Consider the following 18305-nt stretch of genomic DNA (forward strand, 5'->3'; position numbering starts at 1 on the left):
TTTTGACTCCGTTTCAGTTTGTCCCTATTGTACTGTATTTTGCCCGTCCTGGTTTACTGATCCCTTGCTACATCTTGACTATCCATTCTGTCTTAATCCTTTTGTACTGTTGTGCAGTCTTGTGCTCAGACTTGTCTTTCCTGACCTCGCTCTCGCCACTACGTGGCATCTGTTCAGTTGCTCTGTGTGTGCAGTCTGGCTTCCCTACCAAGCTCCCCCTGGTGGAGGTTGCGCTGTACTGCACTGCAGCTGCATGACAGGTTGGTTCTCAATCATAGATTTACTTTTGAGCATTTTATGGCTTTTATACTTCTCTTGTTGTGATTCTGTAAATATCCCCATAGCTGTTGAAGGGAACCTGTCATAAAAAACTGCAATTAATCTGCAGATATTGGGACAGTATGGTGGTTAATGGCATTTTCAAGTTGCCTAGCATCCACACTGAGAGCCCCACTGCTAGGAAGAAATGAACTTAATTCCTCCCGGCCACATCTGGCTTTCAGTCATAGGCGTTGGCCCTGCTTCAGTCCCCACTCAGTACATGGTCACTGGAGGCTGTACCCACACATGGCCACTGACTGGTTCTAATACTGATGCAGCTGTCTGTCAGAGTCAGGGGATCAGTTGCAGCCGTTGCTCACTATGTACTGAGCAGTGCCTGAAGCCACACCAGCACATCTCTATGACTGAAAGCTTGAGGCTGTGGGGAGGAACAAAGTTTAATTCTTCCGGGCAATGGGGCTCTTATTGCAGGCCTCAGGCAGCTTGAGAATGCTATTAACCTTCATATTAACCACATATCTGCAGGTTGTTACTGTTTTTTTACATGACAAATTCCCTTTAAACTAAGTTACTAAATCGTCTGTGTATGTCTCATAAGCTAAGTCATGTCCACCGCTACCCCTCCTCACTGCCTATATGTGGCTGTAGGACACCCGGTTGCACTGGCAGCTTCACCGTCTGCTCTGACTCCAGTAGGACAATAAGATTGTTGGCCCTAACTACCGGGCTTAACCCAACCTCCCAGTTACACAGTTATATGAAAAAGTTTGGGCACCCCTATTAATCTTAAGCTTAATGCTTTATAAAAATTGTTTTTTTTGCAACAGCTATTTCAGTTTCATATATCTAATAACTGTTGGACACAGTAATGTTTCTGCCTTGAAATGAGGTTTATTGTACTAACAGAAAATGTGCAATCTGCATTCAAGCAAAATTTGACAGGTGCATAAGTATGGGCACCCCACCAGAAAAGTGATGTTAATATTTAGTAGATCCTCCTTTTGCAAAAATAACAGCCTCTATTCGCTTCCTGTAGCTTTTAATGAGTTCCTGGATCCTGGATGAAGGTATTTTTTGACCATTCCTCTTTACAAAACAATTCCAGTTGAGTTAAGTTTGATGGTCGCCAAGCATGGACAGCCCTCTTCAAATGATCCCACAGATGTTCAATGATATTCAGGTTTGGGGACTGGGATGGCCATTCCAGAACAGTGTAATTGTTCCTCTGCATGAATGCCTGTGTAGATTTGGAGCGGTGTTTTGGATCATTGTCTTGCTGAAAGATCCATCCCCTGCATAACTTCAACTTTGTCACTGATTCATGAACATTATTGTCAAGAATCTGTTGATACTGAGAGGAATCCATGCGTCCCTCAACTTTAACAAGATTCCCGGTGTCGGCATTGGCCACACAGCCCCTAAGCATGATGGAACCTCCACCAAATTTTACTGTGGGTAGCAAGTGTTTTTCTTGGAATGCTGTGTTTTTTGGCCACCATGCAGAACGCCTTTTTGTATGACCAAACAACTCAATCTTGGTTTCATCAGTCCACAGGACCGTCTTCCAAAAAGAAATTGGCTTCTCCAAATGTGCTTTTGCATACCTCAGCCGACTCTGTTTGTGGCGTGCTTGCAGAAACGGCTTCTTTCGCATCACTCTCCCATACAGCTTCTCCTTGTGCAAACTGCGTTGTATAGTTGACCGATGCACAGTGACACCATCTGCAGCAAGTTGATGCTGCAGCTCTCTGGAGATGGTCTGAGGATTGTCCTTGACTGATCTCACCATTCTTCCTCTCTGCCTTTCTGATGTTTTTCTTGGCCTGCCACTTCTGGCCTTAACAAGAACTGTACCTGAGTTCTTCCATTTCCTTACTATGTTCCTCACAGTGGAAATTGACTGGTTAAATCTCTGAGACAGCTTTTTGTATCCTTCCCCTGAACAACTATGTTGAATAATCTTTGTTTTCAGATCATTAGACAGTTGTTTTGAGGAGCCCATGATGCCACTCTTCAGAGCAGATTCAAACACGAGAACAACTTGCAAGTGGCCACTTTAAGTAGCTTTTCTCATGATTGCATACACCTGGCTATGAAGTTCAAAGCTCAATGAGGTTAGAAAACCACAAAAAAAGTGCTTTAGTAAGTCAGTAAAAAGTAGGTAGGAGTATTTAAAACAAGAAAATGATAAGGGTGCCCATACTTATGCACCTGTCAAATTTTGTTTGAATGCAGATTGCACATTTTCTGTTAGTACAATAAACCTCATTTCAAGGCAGAAACATTACTGTGTCCAACAGTTATTAGATATATGAAACTGAAATAGCTGTTGCAAAAAAACAATTTTTATAAAGCATTAAGCTTAAGATTAATAGGGGTGCCCAAACTTTTTCATATAACTGTATATAAGCCAAAATGGAACATATCTGCAGCAATATGTAGAAAATCCTGTTAACTGAGAAATAGTGGGAGCAAGAAAATATTGTGCTAGCTAGAGATGAGCAAATCCATTTTCAGGACTCAGATCTAATGGTCAGGTCTGTATTCCATGGCTGCTTGATGGGAGCCCTGCAAACCGTCTCCTGCCTGGCAGTATCAGAGGTTCTTCCTTTCATTAGCTGATCTGGAACTATATCCTCATTATGGCATGAGGCAGATACAATGTCAAGCCAGATCAGCTAATCTGGAGGGGAACCGTGGATATCGGAAGGCAGGAGGTGGCTCACTGGGCACCCATTCAGCGGCCAACATGGCCCCTTGGCAATAGTCTTTAAATGTTTTTATTTGTATCTAGTGTTAGTGTTTAGCATTAATTTCTAAGGTTAGTGTTACTTTTACCACTATTTGTGTCTTGATTATAACAGTACATCAAGGGTCTTAGTTATATGGTGCACAATAACACATTGCTAAAATAAGGTGATCACGTGAGGACTGCCACGGACACATCAGTGAAGGATGGCTGGAGTACTGAATACACAACTGTCCTTTTGCCACCGCCGGGATTTGAGACCATTCTAATCCCAGTAGTTAACATTTTCAGTGCCATTATAAAACTTCATCACAGAACTGTTAAAAACAAACTTACAATCCCCCGCAATAGATGAATAGTCAAAAATGTTGAATCTAATCTGCAGACTAGGAGTATTAGGCTGGAGTCGCACTAGCGATTTTAAAATTGATCTGATTTTGTTCCTGCAAAGTCGGATGAGTGTGATCTACATCCGAATACAGTGTGATAGCTATCCGACTGCAGTGCGATTTTAACGTTTGCTTTTACATAGAGAAATTCTCTAAGTGATTTACACATCATTTTCAAAGGAAATAGTCTTCAAAACATTAATATATATATATATATATACTAGATGGAGGCCCGATGCAACAGCGGTAATGTCACGATGGGGGCAGGCATGCGGTGCTGTTGTTGACTAATAGCATCCTGTGATAATCTAATTACTTTTGCATCAGGGGACTCATGTGCTTGACGCCTACACTTATATACATTCTTTTTGTCCCAGGGATGCTGTTGCTCTTCAGGAGTCTCATTCGCCGTTTGTTGTCTTTGACATTGTGCCTTTGTTGCTTTCCTTTCATTGTCAAATGTGTACTTTTTATGAGGAGCCATGTTGGCATTGATATAAAGGGGTTTTCCCAGGAACAAAAGTTCATTTTAAAAATGGTCAGTGTCTGACTGTGTACCGAACATACCACAGGTCCTGGGCAGGGGAGGAAGCAAAAGACAATACTGACATTACTGCAGAAGATCACAGACGATACATTTTGTGAGGTAAAATATTTTTTAAAACAGTCAGTGAAATATTTTACCTCAAAGTCCACTGTGATCACCTGCTGTAATGTCAGTATTATTTTTTGCTTCCTCCCCTGCCCTTACATGGTCAGACACAGTCAATTTTTAAAATGAGCTTTCATTCGTGCCAAAACCCCTTTAATGTGACTGGCTTCCTTTGCCTATAGACACGAAACGCATCTGCTGCCGGGATCAGCTGAATGATTCACTGCACTTGCGCATAATTCATGCAGGCGCGGTAAATGAGACCGCCACCATCTATGTGCAGACAGATAGTGGCGGTCACATTAAAACTGTGCATGCACTCCTCCTGTACTAGGAAGGAAGGATATAATGGAACTAGAGAGAGTACAAAGGAGGGCAACAAAATTAATAAAGGGGATGGGAGAACTACAATACCCAGATAGATTAGCGAAATTAGGATTATTTAGTCTAGAAAAAAGACGACTGAGGGGCGATCTAATAACCATGTATAAGTATATAAGGGGACAATACAAATATCTAGCTGAGGATCTGTTTATACCAAGGAAGGTGACGGGCACAAGGGGGCATTCTTTGCGTCTGGAGGAGAGAAGGTTTTTCCACCAACATAGAAGAGGATTCTTTACTGTTAGGGCAGTGAGAATCTGGAATTGCTTGCCTGAGGAGGTGGTGATGGCGAACTCAGTCGAGGGGTTCAAGAGAGGCCTGGATGTCTTCCTGGAGCAGAACAATATTGTATCATACAATTATTAGGTTCTGTAGAAGGACGTAGATCTGGGTATTTATTATGATGGAATATAGGCTGAACTGGATGGACAAATGTCCTTTTTCGGCCTTACTAACTATGTTACTATGTTACTATGTTACTAAGATGGCGGCGGTCAGTGAATCATTCGTCTGATCACAGCGGCGGCGTGTTCGTGACGATGTTCTGCTGATGGTATCGCGCAAGAGGCTGTGTAAGTGTGTGTGTGAGTGTAAGAGTGTGAGTGTGTGAGTATGAGTGTGTGAGCGTGTGTGTGGTGTGTACGGTATATAGAGTGTGTGTGTGTGATGCGACGGTGTTCCACTGGTGGTACCGCGCAATAGGTTGGTACCAGCAGCAGTTTCCATATTGAGACACCCATCACTTGGGTGTCCCAATATGGCGGACGGTGAACTTCCTCGGCTTGAAATTCTGGGATACGGTGACAACTGGACAGAACAGGAAATGAAAACATTACAAGGCAATTATATAAGTAGATATATATATATATAATAGATAGATAGAAGTAAAGATGGTAATTCATCTGCCATGTAGTGTAAAATCACTGCAGAAGCTGACAGGATAGAAGAGATGGATTGCATACAGTAAATGCATATAGAATAGATAGATATATAGTGTGTGCAAATTACTGTACATGTATATAATTATTAAAACATTATTTTTCTGAAAAAAATGGTGTGAGCTCCCACATAGTTTTCCTAACCAACAAAGGGAAAGTGTCACGTGGCAGAAATAGGAAAACAAGAGATGAGGAATCTGGGCCCCTGAACTGCCCCTCAGGCTAGGGGAAGCCCTGTCTTTCCTTAACTTGGGGGTACCCTTGAAGGTAGGGAGGCCCAAGTCACCGACCTGTCCCTGTCTCCTGTTAAACCCTGAACTAAACCCCAACCCCCACCCCAGGAGGTGAATAGTGTAAACAGCACCACAAAGCATGTAAACAGGAATAAACAATATAAGAGTGAGGTGAACACGATACCAAAAGGTGAATGCACAAATTACAAAGTAACAAAACTAAGAACTTAGCTTGTGCACGCCGCTGCAGACTCCACCAACACAGATAGTACAGCAACTGAGCTCCAAACACCAGACTTGGCGGACACCATGGAGCTGATACTGCGAGGTTGGTCTCCTGAAAGGAACTATATAACCAACAGTCAGCTGAAGCACCAGGTGACCTTATAAAGGATGGTGGGAGTGGTCACAAACATCAGCTGACACAGCAGCAATGCAATGCAATAACACCAGCGGCCACCAGGGGGAGAAAACTGCATTAACCCCCAATGACCAGAAAAGGAAAAAAGGTTTAAGTCTGAGGGAAACCAGATCGGCCACAGATCCAAACATGGATCGTGACAGAAAGGTTGGAGGCAGATGTTTATAGCCTGGGAGGGGGTAATACTCATGGAGCTTCCCAGGCTATTAATATCAGCTCACAGCTTTATACTTAGCCTTTACTGGCTATTAAAGTGGGAGACCCCCCAAAAAATGATGCAGGGTCCCCCTATAATTAATAACCAGCAAAGGCTGTACAGACAGCTGCAGGCTGATATTAACCCCTTCCCGACCTTTGACGCACCGTATGCGTCATGAAAACCTGTGCCATTCCGACCTGTGATGCAGCATATGCATCATGGCCGGATTGGGCTCCTGCAGGCCGGGTGAAAGGGATAACTGTAATTTCACCCGGCCTGCAGGGACAGGAGGAGTTGTACTTTAGCCCAGGGGGGCTTCACCCCCCCGTGGCTACGATCTCTCTGATTGGCTGTTGAAAGTGAAACTGCCAATCAGAGCGATTTGTAATATTTCACCTAAAAAACTGATGAAATATTACAATCCAGCCATGGCCGATGCTGCAATATCATCGGCCATGGCTGGAAACACTGATGTGCCCCCACCCCACTGATCGCCCCCCAGCCCCCCGATCTGTGGTCCGCTCCCCTCCGTCCTGTGCTCCGCTCCCCCATCTTCCTGTCCGCTCCCCCCATGCTCCAATCCCACCCCCCGTGCTCCAATCCCAACCCCCTGCACTCCGATCCACCCCCCCGCACTGCGATCCACCCCCCCGCACTGCGATCCACCCCCCGCACTGCGATCCACCCCCCCGCACTGCGATCTACCCCCCCATGCTCCGATCCACCCCCCCCCCATGCTCCCCCCTCACCCCATCATACTTACCGAGCCTCCCGGGGTCCGTCCGTCTTCTTTCCTGGGCGCCACCATCTTCCAAAATGATGGGCGCATGCGGAGTGCGCCCGCCGAATCTGCCGGCCGGCAGATTCGTTCCAATGTGAATTTTGATCACTGTGATAAAACCTCACAGTGATCAAAATAAAAAAACAGTAAATGACCCCTTCCTTTGTCACCCCCATAGGTAGGGACAATAATAAAAGAAAGAATTTTTTTTTTCCACTAAGGTTGGAGTTAGAACTAGGGTTAGAGTTAGGGTTAGGGTTAGGGTTTCGGTATGTGCACACGTATTCTGGTCCTGTGCGGATTTTTCCGCAGCGGATTTTGATAAATCTGCAGTGCTAAACCGCTGCGGATTTATCGCGGATTTACCGTGGTTTTTCTGCGCATTTCACTGCGGTTTCACAACTGCGATTTTCTATTGGAGCAGTTGTAAAACTGCTGCGGAATCCGCAGAAAGAAGTGACATGCTGCGGAATGTAAACCGCTGCGTTTCCGTGCAGTTTTTCTGCAGCATGTGTACAGCGATTTTTGTTTCCCATAGGTTTACATTGAACTGTAAACTCATGGGAAACTGCTGCGGATCCGCAGCGTTTTCCGCAGCGTATGCACATACCTTTAGAATTAGGCTATGTGCACACGTTGCAGATTTGGCTGCGGATTCGCAGCAGTGTTTCATCAGGATTACAGTACCATGTAAACATATGGAAAACCAAATCCGCTGTGCCCATGGTGCGGAAAATACCGTGCAGAAACGCTGCATTGTATTTTTCGCAGCATGTCAATTCTTTGTGCGGATTCCGCAGCGTTTTACACCTGTTCCTCAATAGGAATCCGCAGGTGAAATCCGCACAAAAAACACTGGCTATCCGCGGTAAATCCGCAGGTAAAACGCAGTGCCTTTTACCCGCAGATTTTTCAAAAATGGTGCTGAAAAATCTCACACTAATCCGCAAAGTGGGCACATAGCCTTAGGGTTAGGGTTGGAATTAGGGTTGTGGTTAGGGTTGTAATTAGGGTTATGGCTACAGTTGGGATTAGGGTTAGGGGTGTGTTGGGGTTAGTGTTGGAGGTAGAATTGAGGGGTTTCCACTGTTTAGGCACATCAGGGGTCTCCAAACGCAACATGGCGCCACCATTGATTCCAGCCAATCTTGTATTCAAAAAGTCAAATGGTGCTCCCTCACTTCCGAGCCCCGACGTGTGCCCAAACAGTGGTTTACCCCCACATATGGGGCACCAGCATACTCAGGACAAATTGCGCAACAATTATTGGGGTCCAATTTCTCCTGTTACCCTTGAGAAAATAAAAAATTGCTTGCTAAAACATAATTTTTGAGGAAAGAAAAAATGATTTTTTATTTTCACGGCTCTGCGTTGTAAACGTCTGTGAAGCACTTGGGGGTTCAAAGTGCTCACCACATATCTAGATAACTTCCTTGGGGGGGTCTAGTTTACAAAATGGGGTCACTTTTGGGGGGTTTCTACTGTTTAGGCACACCAGGGGCTCTGCAAACGCAACGTGACGTCCGCAGACCATTCCATCAAAGTCTGCATTTCAAAAGTCACTACTTCCCTTCTGACCCCCGACGTGTGCCCAAACAGTGGTTTACCCCCACACATGGGGTATCAGCGTACTCAGGAGAAACTGGACAACAACTTTTGGGGTCCAATTTCTCCTGTAACCCTTGGGAAAATAAAAAATTCTGGGCTAAAAATTATTTTTGAGGAAAGAAAACATATTTAATATTTTCACGGCTCTGCGTTATAAACTTCTGTGAAGCACTTGGGGGTTGAAAGTGCTCACCACTAGGGTTGAGCGACCTTTACTTTTATAGGATCGGGTCGGGTTTCACGAAACCCGACTTTTTCAAAAGTCGGGTCGAGTGAAATCGGCCGATTCTATAAAAAAGTCGGGGTCGGGGTCGGCCGAAACTCGAAACCCAATGCAGTGCATTGGGTTTCCAATGGTTCCCAGGGTCTGAAGGAACGGAAACTCTCCTTCAGGCCCTGGGATCCATATTTAAGTGTAAAATAGAGAATTAAAATAAAAAATATCGCTATACTTACCCTCTGACGCGCCCTGGTACTTTGGTCGCGCGGCCGCCCATGTGACCGCTCGCGCGACCAATCACGAGCCGCGACGTCACCGCGACATCACCAAAGGTCCTGGAAGGGCTGATTCTTAGGAAGGAAGGCTGCCGGAAAGAAGCAGGGCGCGTCCAAGGGTGAGTATATACCTAATAGGAATATACTCACCCTCGGACGCGCCCTGCTTCTTTCCGGCAGCCTTCCTTCCTAAGAATCAGCCCTTCCAGGACCTTCGGTGACGTCGCAGTGACGTCGCGGCTCGTGATTGGTCGCGTGAGCTGTCACATGGGCGGCCGCACGACCAATCACAAGCCGCGACGTCACCGCGACGTCACCGCGACGTCACCGCAAGGTCCTGGAAGGGCTGATTCGAAGGAAGGAAGGTTAGTACCAGGGCGCGTCAGAGGGTAAATATAGCGATATTTTTTATTTTAATTCTTTATTTTACACTTAAATCTGAATTCCGATACCAATTCCCGATATAAACATATCGGGAATCGGTATCGGAATTCTGATTCCAGATTCAGAAGATCGCCGACTTCATGGCCGACCCCACACAGGGGTCGGGTCGGGTTTCATGAAACCCGACTTTGCCAAAAGTCGGCGACTTCTGAAAATTGCCGACCCGTTTCACTCAACCCTACTCACCACATATCTAGATAAGTTCCTTTCGGGGTCTAGTTTACAAAATGGGGTCACTTGTGGGGGGTTTCTACTGTTTAGCCACATCAGGGGCTCTGCAAACGCAACGTGACGCCCGTAGAGCATTCCATCAAAGTCTGCATTTCAAAACGTCACTACTTTACTTCCGAGCCCCGGCATGTGCCTAAACAGTAGTTTACCCCCACATATGGGGTATCAGCGTACTCAGGAGAAACTGAACAACAATTTTTGGGGTCAAATTTCTCCTGTTACCCTTGGGAAAATAAAAAATTGCGGGCTAAAAAATCATTTTTGAGAAAAGAAATTTTTTTTTTTTTTCATGGCTCTTCGTTATAAACTTCTGTGAAGCACTTGAGGGTTCAAAGTGCTCACCACACATCTAGATTAGTTCCTTTGGGGGTCTAGTTTCCAAAATGGGGTCATTTGTGGGGGATCTCCAATGTTTATGCACACAGGGGCTCTCCAAACGCGACATGGGGTCCGCTAATGATTGGAGCTAATTTTCCATTTAAAAAGCCAAATGGCGTGCCTTCCCTTCCGAGCCCTGCCGTGCACCCAAACAGTGGTTTACCCCCACATATGGGGTATCTGCGTACTCAGGACAAACTGGACAACAACATTTGGGGTCCAATTTCTCCTATTACCCTTGGCAAAATAGGAAATTCCAGGCTAAAAAATCATTTTTGAGGAAAGAAAAATTATTTTTTATTTTCATGGCTCTACGTTATAAACTTCTGTGAAGCACCTGGGGGTTTAAAGTGCTCAATATGCATCTAGATAAGTTCCTTGGGGGGTCTAGTTTCCAAAATGGGGTCACTTGTGGGGAAGCTCCAATGCTTAGGCACACAGGGGCTCTCCAAACACGACATGGTGTCCGCTAACAATTGGAGCTAATTTTCCATTCAAAAAGTCAAAAGGCGCGCCTTCCCTTCCGAGCCCTGCCGTGTGCCCAAACAGTGGTTTACCCCCACATGTGAGGTATCGACGTACTCGGAAAAAATTGCCCAACAAATTTTAGGATCCATTTCATCCTATTGCCCATGTGAAAATGAAAAAATTGAGGTGAAAAGAAGTTTTTTGTGAAAAAAAAGTACTTTTTCATTTTTACGGATCAATTTGTGAAGCACCTGAGGGTTTAAAGTGCTCACTAGGCATCTAGATAAGTTCCTTGGGGTGTCTAGCTTTCAAAATGGGGTCACTTGTCGGGGAGCTCCAATTTTTAGGCACACGGGGGCTCTCCAAACGCGACATGGTGTCCGCTAAAGAGTGCAGCCAATTTTTCATTCAAAAAGTCAAATGGCGCTCCTTCCCTTCCAAGCCCTGCCGTGCGCCCAAACAGTGGTTTACCCCCACATATGAGGGATCAGCGTACTCAGGACAAATTGGACAACAACTTTTCCCCATTGGGAAAATAAAAAAATTGTTGCTAAAATATCATTTTTGTGACTAAAAAGTTAAATGTTCATTTTTTCCTTCCATGTTGCTTCTGCTGTTGTGTAGCACCTGAAGGGCTAATAAACTTCTTGAATGTGGTTTTGTGTACCTTGAGGGGTGCAGTTTTTAGAATGGTGTCACTTTTTGGTATTTTCAGCCATATAGACCCCTCAAACTGACTTCAAATGTGAGGTGGTCCCTAAAAAAAATGGTATTGTAAATTTCGTTGTAAAAATGAGAAATCGCTGGTCAAATTTTAACCCTTATAACTTCCTAGCAAAAAAAAATGTTGTTTCCAAAACTGTGCTGATGTAAAGTACACATGTGGCAAATGTTATTTATTAACTATTTTGTGTCACATAACTCTCTGGTTTAACAGAATAAAAATTCAAAATATGAAAATTGCGAAATTTTCAAAATTTTCGCCAAATTTCCATTTTTATCACAAATAAACACAGAATTTATTGACCTAAATTTACCACTAACATGAAGCCCAATATATCACGAAAAAACAATCTCAGAACCGCCAGGATCCATTGAAGCGTTCCTGAGTTATTACCTCATAAAGGGACACTGGTCAGAATTGCAAAAAACGGCCAGGTCTTTAAGGTCAAAATAGGCTGGGTCATGAAGGGGTTAATAGCATAGGAAAGAGCCATGGATACTGGCCCCCTCCAGGATAAAAACATCAGCTCTCAGCTGCCCCAGAAAAGGCGCATCTCTAAGATGTACCCATTCTGTCACTTAGGGTGGTTTCACACTTGCGTTTTTGTCTGCAGTGTTTTTTGCAAAAAAAAGCATGCGTTTTTTTCCTATATTTAACATTGAAAACGAATGCGTTTTTTGGTGTACGCGTTTGCATGCGTTTTTGAGCACATGCGTTTTTTTACTGCATGCGTTCATTTTCAGAAATGCAACTTGTAGTATTTTTGAGAGGCGTTTTTTGGACCAAAAAAAACGCATGCGTTTTCATGCGTTTTTTTGGGGGGGTCAAAAAATACATTGAAGTCAATGGGGACGCATGCGTTTTTTTGTGCATGCGTTTTTTTGCATTAAAAACGCATGTGTTTTTCTATTAAAAAAACCAGAAAACACACTGATATGCCACCCCCCAACATAAAGGTGATAAAGGGATCCTAACCCTAACCCTAACCCTACCCCTAACCCTAACCCTACCCCTAACCCTACCCCTAACCCTAACCTTACCCCTAACCCTAAACCCTAAGGGATCCTAACCCTAACCCTACCCCTAACCCTAACCCTACTCCTAACCCTAACCCTAAGGGATCCTAACCCTACCCCTAAACCTAACCCTACCCCTACCCCTAAACCTACCCCTAACCCTACCCCTAACCCTAACCCTAACCCTAAGGGATCCTAACCATAACCCTACCCCTAACCCTAATCCCTTTAGTGTTAGGGGTAGGGTTAGGGGTAGGGTTAGGGTTAGGATCCCTTAGGGTTAGAGGTAGGGTTGGGGTAGGGTTAGGGTTAGGATCCCTTAGGGTTAGGGTTAGGGGTAGGGTTAGGGTTAGGATCCCTTAGGGTTAGAGGTAGGGTTAGGGTTAGGGGTAGGGTTAGGGTTATGATCCCTTAGGGTTAGGGTTAGCGGTAGGGTTAGGGTTAGGATCCCTTTAGGGTTAGGTTTAGGGTTATGATCCCTACCCCTAACCCTACCCCTAACCCTAACCCTAACTATTTCTGTTTATAGTGGGTTTTTTACTTTATTTTGATGATTGGCAGCTGTCACACATTTCTTAGCATGCGTTTAAAAAACGCAAACGCATGAAAAAACGCATGTAAACGCGTCAAAACGCCGCGTTTTTTCACCACATGCAAAAACGCATGCGTCAAAAAAACGCAGCGTTTGCACGCGTTTACATGCATTTTTTCACCATGCGTTTTTTTGCGTTTTTTACCGCAAAAACGCACCCAAAAAAACGCAAATGTGAAACCAGCCTAAGCCTCGCTCTTCCCACTTGCCCTATAGTGGTGGCAAGTGGGGTGATAGGGGGGTTGATGTCACCTTTGTATTGTCAGCTGACATCAAGCCTCGAGGTTAGTAAGGGAGAGGCATCAATAAGACGCCCCCATTTCTAACCCCATAGTCACATTGTATGAAAAAACAGACACCAAGAATAAAGTCCTTTAATTGAAAGAAAGACGCAGAATCCTTTAATAAATCTTAATTAAACCATACTTACAACCTTGCCCATTCCCCCAATGCAATTGTCTTCTGCAAAAGAGTTAAAAAAAACAAACAACAGTATTCCTCACCTTTCCGCAAATGGGATTGAGCCCTTACCCTTTACCATTTTTGGTTTCTATAAATGTTCAACTGTTCTTTCTTTGATTGTTGAGTGGGCAGACTCTTCTCCATTAATGAAGGAACTGAGAAAATGCTGCATTCCGCCTACTCCCCCTTCTAATGTGTCATGCTATACCCATGAAGGTTTCTGAACCTTCTACATAGATCATGCAGGCAAGGAGCTGCAGGCTCCTAAAAATTGATGAATATTTTCTGCTGCAAGTTCTCCTGAAAAGACAGTTACAGCTTATACCACTGATAATTATATAAAAGGACAAATAGCCTTTCTTGCAATATATCTGCTGATTTCATTTTTTAATCCACTTTCCTTTTATCCCTTTTGCAGGTACAATCCTGGGTACTGTGAAAACAGAACAACGTTTATTTAATGGCGCACAAAAAGCCTGAAGAAATATTGACTTTACATTTTCTCATGTTTTCCAACTGTATTACTAGTAACATAGTTTTGTTATTTAGGTTGTAAAGGTGTTCTTTCTTTTTTATTTTCTTTTTTTTCAAATTTTTTGTAGATTGTTATGTTAATATTATAAATAATCTTTGATCCAGCTGTGCGATAATTTGGAAAGAGCATCAAGAAATTGTACACATATGTAAATTTGTATGAGCCATTTTCTATGAATAGGACTTGTCTGTCAGTTGCTGCAACGGCATTTGGGTTGTGTGTGCATCTCTGTCTGTACTAAAATAGATGTATATAGGAGTACGATTGCACTATCGTGCTTTATTCACACATTTGGTTATTGTCATGTAAATAATAAAATTGATCATATCAGTCTTAAAGAGGTTGTCCACTACTTTTTCCATTGACTACCTATCCTTAGGATAGGTCATCAATTTCTGATCGGTGGTGTGCAACACCCGGCACCCCTGCCAATCAGCTATACTCGGTGTCGGCGGCTGATGAAAGTGCTCAGTTGCGGAGCTACTCTATCTACTGATAGTGGCTGTGGGCAGGTACTACACATCTACCTCCTTCTGATTTGAATAGGGAGCATATGTGCAGTACCCGGCCGCGGCCACTATCGGTAGACAGTAGACTGAGTTGATCTTGCCGCCTGAGAACAACTGATGAGCAGGGTGCCGGTTGTCGCACCCTCACCAATCAGACATTGATGACCTATCGTAAGTTGACAATGTCTTTAAAAGGGTGGACCATTTTTTACAATGTTCCTTTGTTAAAAGGGTCCTCCAATAATAAACTGAGCACCCGTGCGGCCCTTAGAAATCAGCTTCACTCCTCTGCAGCACCACCACTGGAAAGACGACGCATTACATGCTGCGCATTGAAACAAACGGGTGGTCCATTTAATAAACTGAATTGACAAGTTCTCTAGAGGGACATTCTTTTCCGTTAAGCATAATAATGAAGATTATTTTTTTTATTTGCACATATAATGTCTCTTCCATCTTTTGTTGGTATATTAACATAAAGACAAATTTATTTTAGTAAATATATATGAAATATTTATATATATTTATCTTTCCTTTTTTATAGTATATAACATCAAATAAATATCTACTTTAATTAAATTCCAGAGTGGATATTTTTTAATAGAAAGGGAATCAAAATAAATATAAGAATACATTTTACATAAAGATATATCTGGAATGAGAACATTTTCCTTGGGAATTTAGTATTTTTATTCAGATGTAAATGTTAGATAAAATAATATTATTGTCGTTAATTTATTTATTTCCTGCCCACATCTAAGGTTTTATTCATGAACACTCTTTTTCATTTTTAATCTATATACCGGTAAATAAAAAATGATCAGTTTCTTAATGTATGCTCCTAGTGTCAGAGCTAAAGGATTTGGATTTCTGCGTAAAAATAACTGGACTTCAACACTGAAAATAATACATTTATAAAATGTACTAGCACAACATTTTAAATTGAAAATGATATGATTATTAAAATGTGGCGTTTAACTTTAAACTATGAAAAATCAGTATGAAAAATAACGGGTGTTGAGATGATAATGATAAAGCAGGGAAATCTACAGTACAATGCTTCTGGTAAAAAAATATCATATTAAAATTAATTCAACTGCTTTTTTTCACCGTTGCAATATTATCTTTTAGCATCAAAGTGGTACAATTAGTTCTCCTGGGGTATAATCTAATAAAGAACCATTACTACAGGTCCAACTCCGTGTTCAGTAACATAGGAATGATAATGAAATCATCAGCACCGAGGGAGATGAAGGAGATGTAAGTAATAGCTTGGCCTTCATCTCTATAATTGGCTTGCTCTAGGTTGGTGCAGTTTTGCGCTAATTACGTTCGGGCCCATTTTGTTCTCAGCCATTATATCGGAGATATCATTTATATAACAATAACACATTTGAGTCAATTATTTTTCAGGTGGGAATAAAACAATAAAAGGCTTCCATAAATTTGCTCATCAGTGCCTGTCAAGGTATTATTACAGACAGGTTTATGTTGTTATCGATGTCATATGTTTTTACGGCTCTAGACAGATTTGCTCAGATCATTGTCAAAATAACAATTCCATTGTTCGTGACTTCCTTGTAAATGTGCGTTGAATGGGTAGTCTGGGATTAGATCAAGAGGGTCTGCAAATTTTCTAGAAGAACCGCCGGTCCTGGGGGGCATTTACATTGGTTGTTTATCCAAGGAGCGCTAGTTTCCTGATAATCCTGCTGTGCAAATAGGCTGCCAATCAGCCAACCAATAAGTAAAATACTTGTTTGTCAGATAAAAATTTTTTGTTGTTGTATTTGCTTAATAAATCATCTTTCTCCAGAGCACATCGTCATAGACGTGCGCTGCCGAGAACAATGGCAACCTGTGCACACTAAACAATCTATTACAGGTCATTCGATGGACATTTGACGATAGGTCTGCCTGTCTATATCGACTATTAATTGACCGCCAATCAGTCATTTAATGCCGCACTTGGTGTAAACCCGGAAATGTCTATATCAGGGGTGTCAAACTGCATTCCTCGAGGGCTGCAAACAGGTCATGTTTTCAGGATTTCCTTGTACTGCACAGGTGATAATTTAATCACCTACACAAATAATGAGTTGGTGATTAAATTATCACCTGAGCAGTACAAGGAAATCCTGAAAACATGACCTGTTTGCAGCCCTCGAGGAATGCAGTTTGACACCCCTGGTCTATATCATGTTTGACATATGGACCAATGATCAAGTGAGGAACTGTTTCTGCAAAATTAGCAGACCCTATTTATCTAATCTCATATCTTATCAGCTATCATCCAGAAATATGGCTACACTTGCCCGTTGGTTGCCTCCACTATTGCACCTTGGCTCCTTTCAGATGAATGAAGCTGATCTGCAATACCAAGCATGGACAAGAATGGCGCTGTTCCTGGGAAATTACCTGACTCTTTTTATTTATTCTCAGATAAACTATTTAATTGCATAATGCTTTTGTTTGCTTGTCTCTTTTTTTTTACCATGTGTTTGGTTAACGCTCTTAACGTAACATTATCTAGACACCGGTTATGTTTGCAGAATGTTGTCACATTTTTGCTCATATGTGTAAGATAATTTTTAAATGTTTATAAATAAAGAATTTCTTGACCTTCTGTGCAGTAAGAGTTTCCTTTCTTAGACCACATTCCCTCGTTCAGGATTTGATCAGTATTTGACATCAGTGTTTGTAAGTCAAAACCAGGAGTGGGTGATAAAAACAGAAGTGGTGCATATGTTTCTATTATACTTTTCCTCTGATTGTTCCACTCCTGGTTTTGGCTTACAAATACTGATGTAAAATACTGACCAAATACTGAACTTGTGAACATGGCTTATACCTGCAACATCCACATGCACATTTGGGTATCGAAAATAAGTTACTTTGAGGGCACAGTTATAGACAAATAAATGAAAGATGGCACTGGACAATAACTTGTTGCTCATATGAGATTGTTAACTGTCATAAACCTGTCTATGATGATAATGAAAATATAAATAACGGGCCGGAGCTGAAAACTGATTGTAAGCACTTACATGGGAAAATTGGTAAAGCACTTAAAAACTGACCTAGCCGGTTCCTGTACAGACTAGAGATCCTTACCTTGCAGTCCCTAGTGGTTCCTACGTGGGCTGGAATAGCCCTAAAAAAAAATTCTCAACTCGAACCTTCCTCGTAAGGAACCAGAGGGCAAAGCAGAATGCAATTTACCTACAGAGGGGAAGAAATGGCAAGATAGAAAGATTCCAGAGTGAGTTAAAACAAGTATCGAAATACAAAATGAGAAGGTAAGGTACGTACTGTTAGAGAGTATGCCACCTACTTCCTAAACAAGAAACAGAAGATAGGTGCAGGGTGAAAAGCATAATCGGCAGACAGACAAACCGTAGCTGGTGTTTCCATGACTGGCTTAAACAACAACAATATGGCTGGACATCCAAATGAGACTATCACCAGCAGGACAGGACATACCAGCAGAGGGAACGTATACTGTATATAGGTGAATGTGATTTGTGGTCAGCTTCTCTAATCGCTGAGTCACAGCAGTTACACCTTTTCTCCAGGTGTTTATTGTCTGATATTTTCAGAAGTATAGCTACTGAGGGGAAAGAGGGAGATAGAGTCTGCCTATGGAGGGTGCATTATACTATAGTTTGCCTATGGGGAGTGCATTATACTATATAGATTCTGCCTATGGGGAGTGCATTATACTATAGAGTCTGCCTATGTGGAGCACATTATACTATAGAGTCTACCTATGGGGAGTGCATTATACTACAGAGTCTGCCTATGGGAGTGCATTA

At 42.6% G+C, this 18305-nt stretch overlaps 1 protein-coding gene across 5 annotated transcripts in view; it reads left to right on the top strand.

The window, feature by feature from the left end:
* Window positions 1–17116, top strand: part of RALYL (RALY RNA binding protein like) — a 1030045-nt gene extending 1012929 nt beyond the window's left edge. For all 5 annotated transcript variants that reach the window (XM_069731545.1, XM_069731543.1, XM_069731547.1 and 2 more), the window contains one exon: window positions 13865–17116. The gene's annotated coding sequence lies outside the window, so the exon portion shown is untranslated. The remainder of the gene's footprint in view (window positions 1–13864) is intronic.
* The last annotated feature ends 1189 nt before the right edge of the window (window positions 17117–18305 follow it).

This window comes from Ranitomeya imitator, chromosome 6 (genome assembly GCF_032444005.1).
Source record: "Ranitomeya imitator isolate aRanImi1 chromosome 6, aRanImi1.pri, whole genome shotgun sequence".
Classification (NCBI taxonomy): Eukaryota; Metazoa; Chordata; class Amphibia; order Anura; family Dendrobatidae; genus Ranitomeya; species Ranitomeya imitator.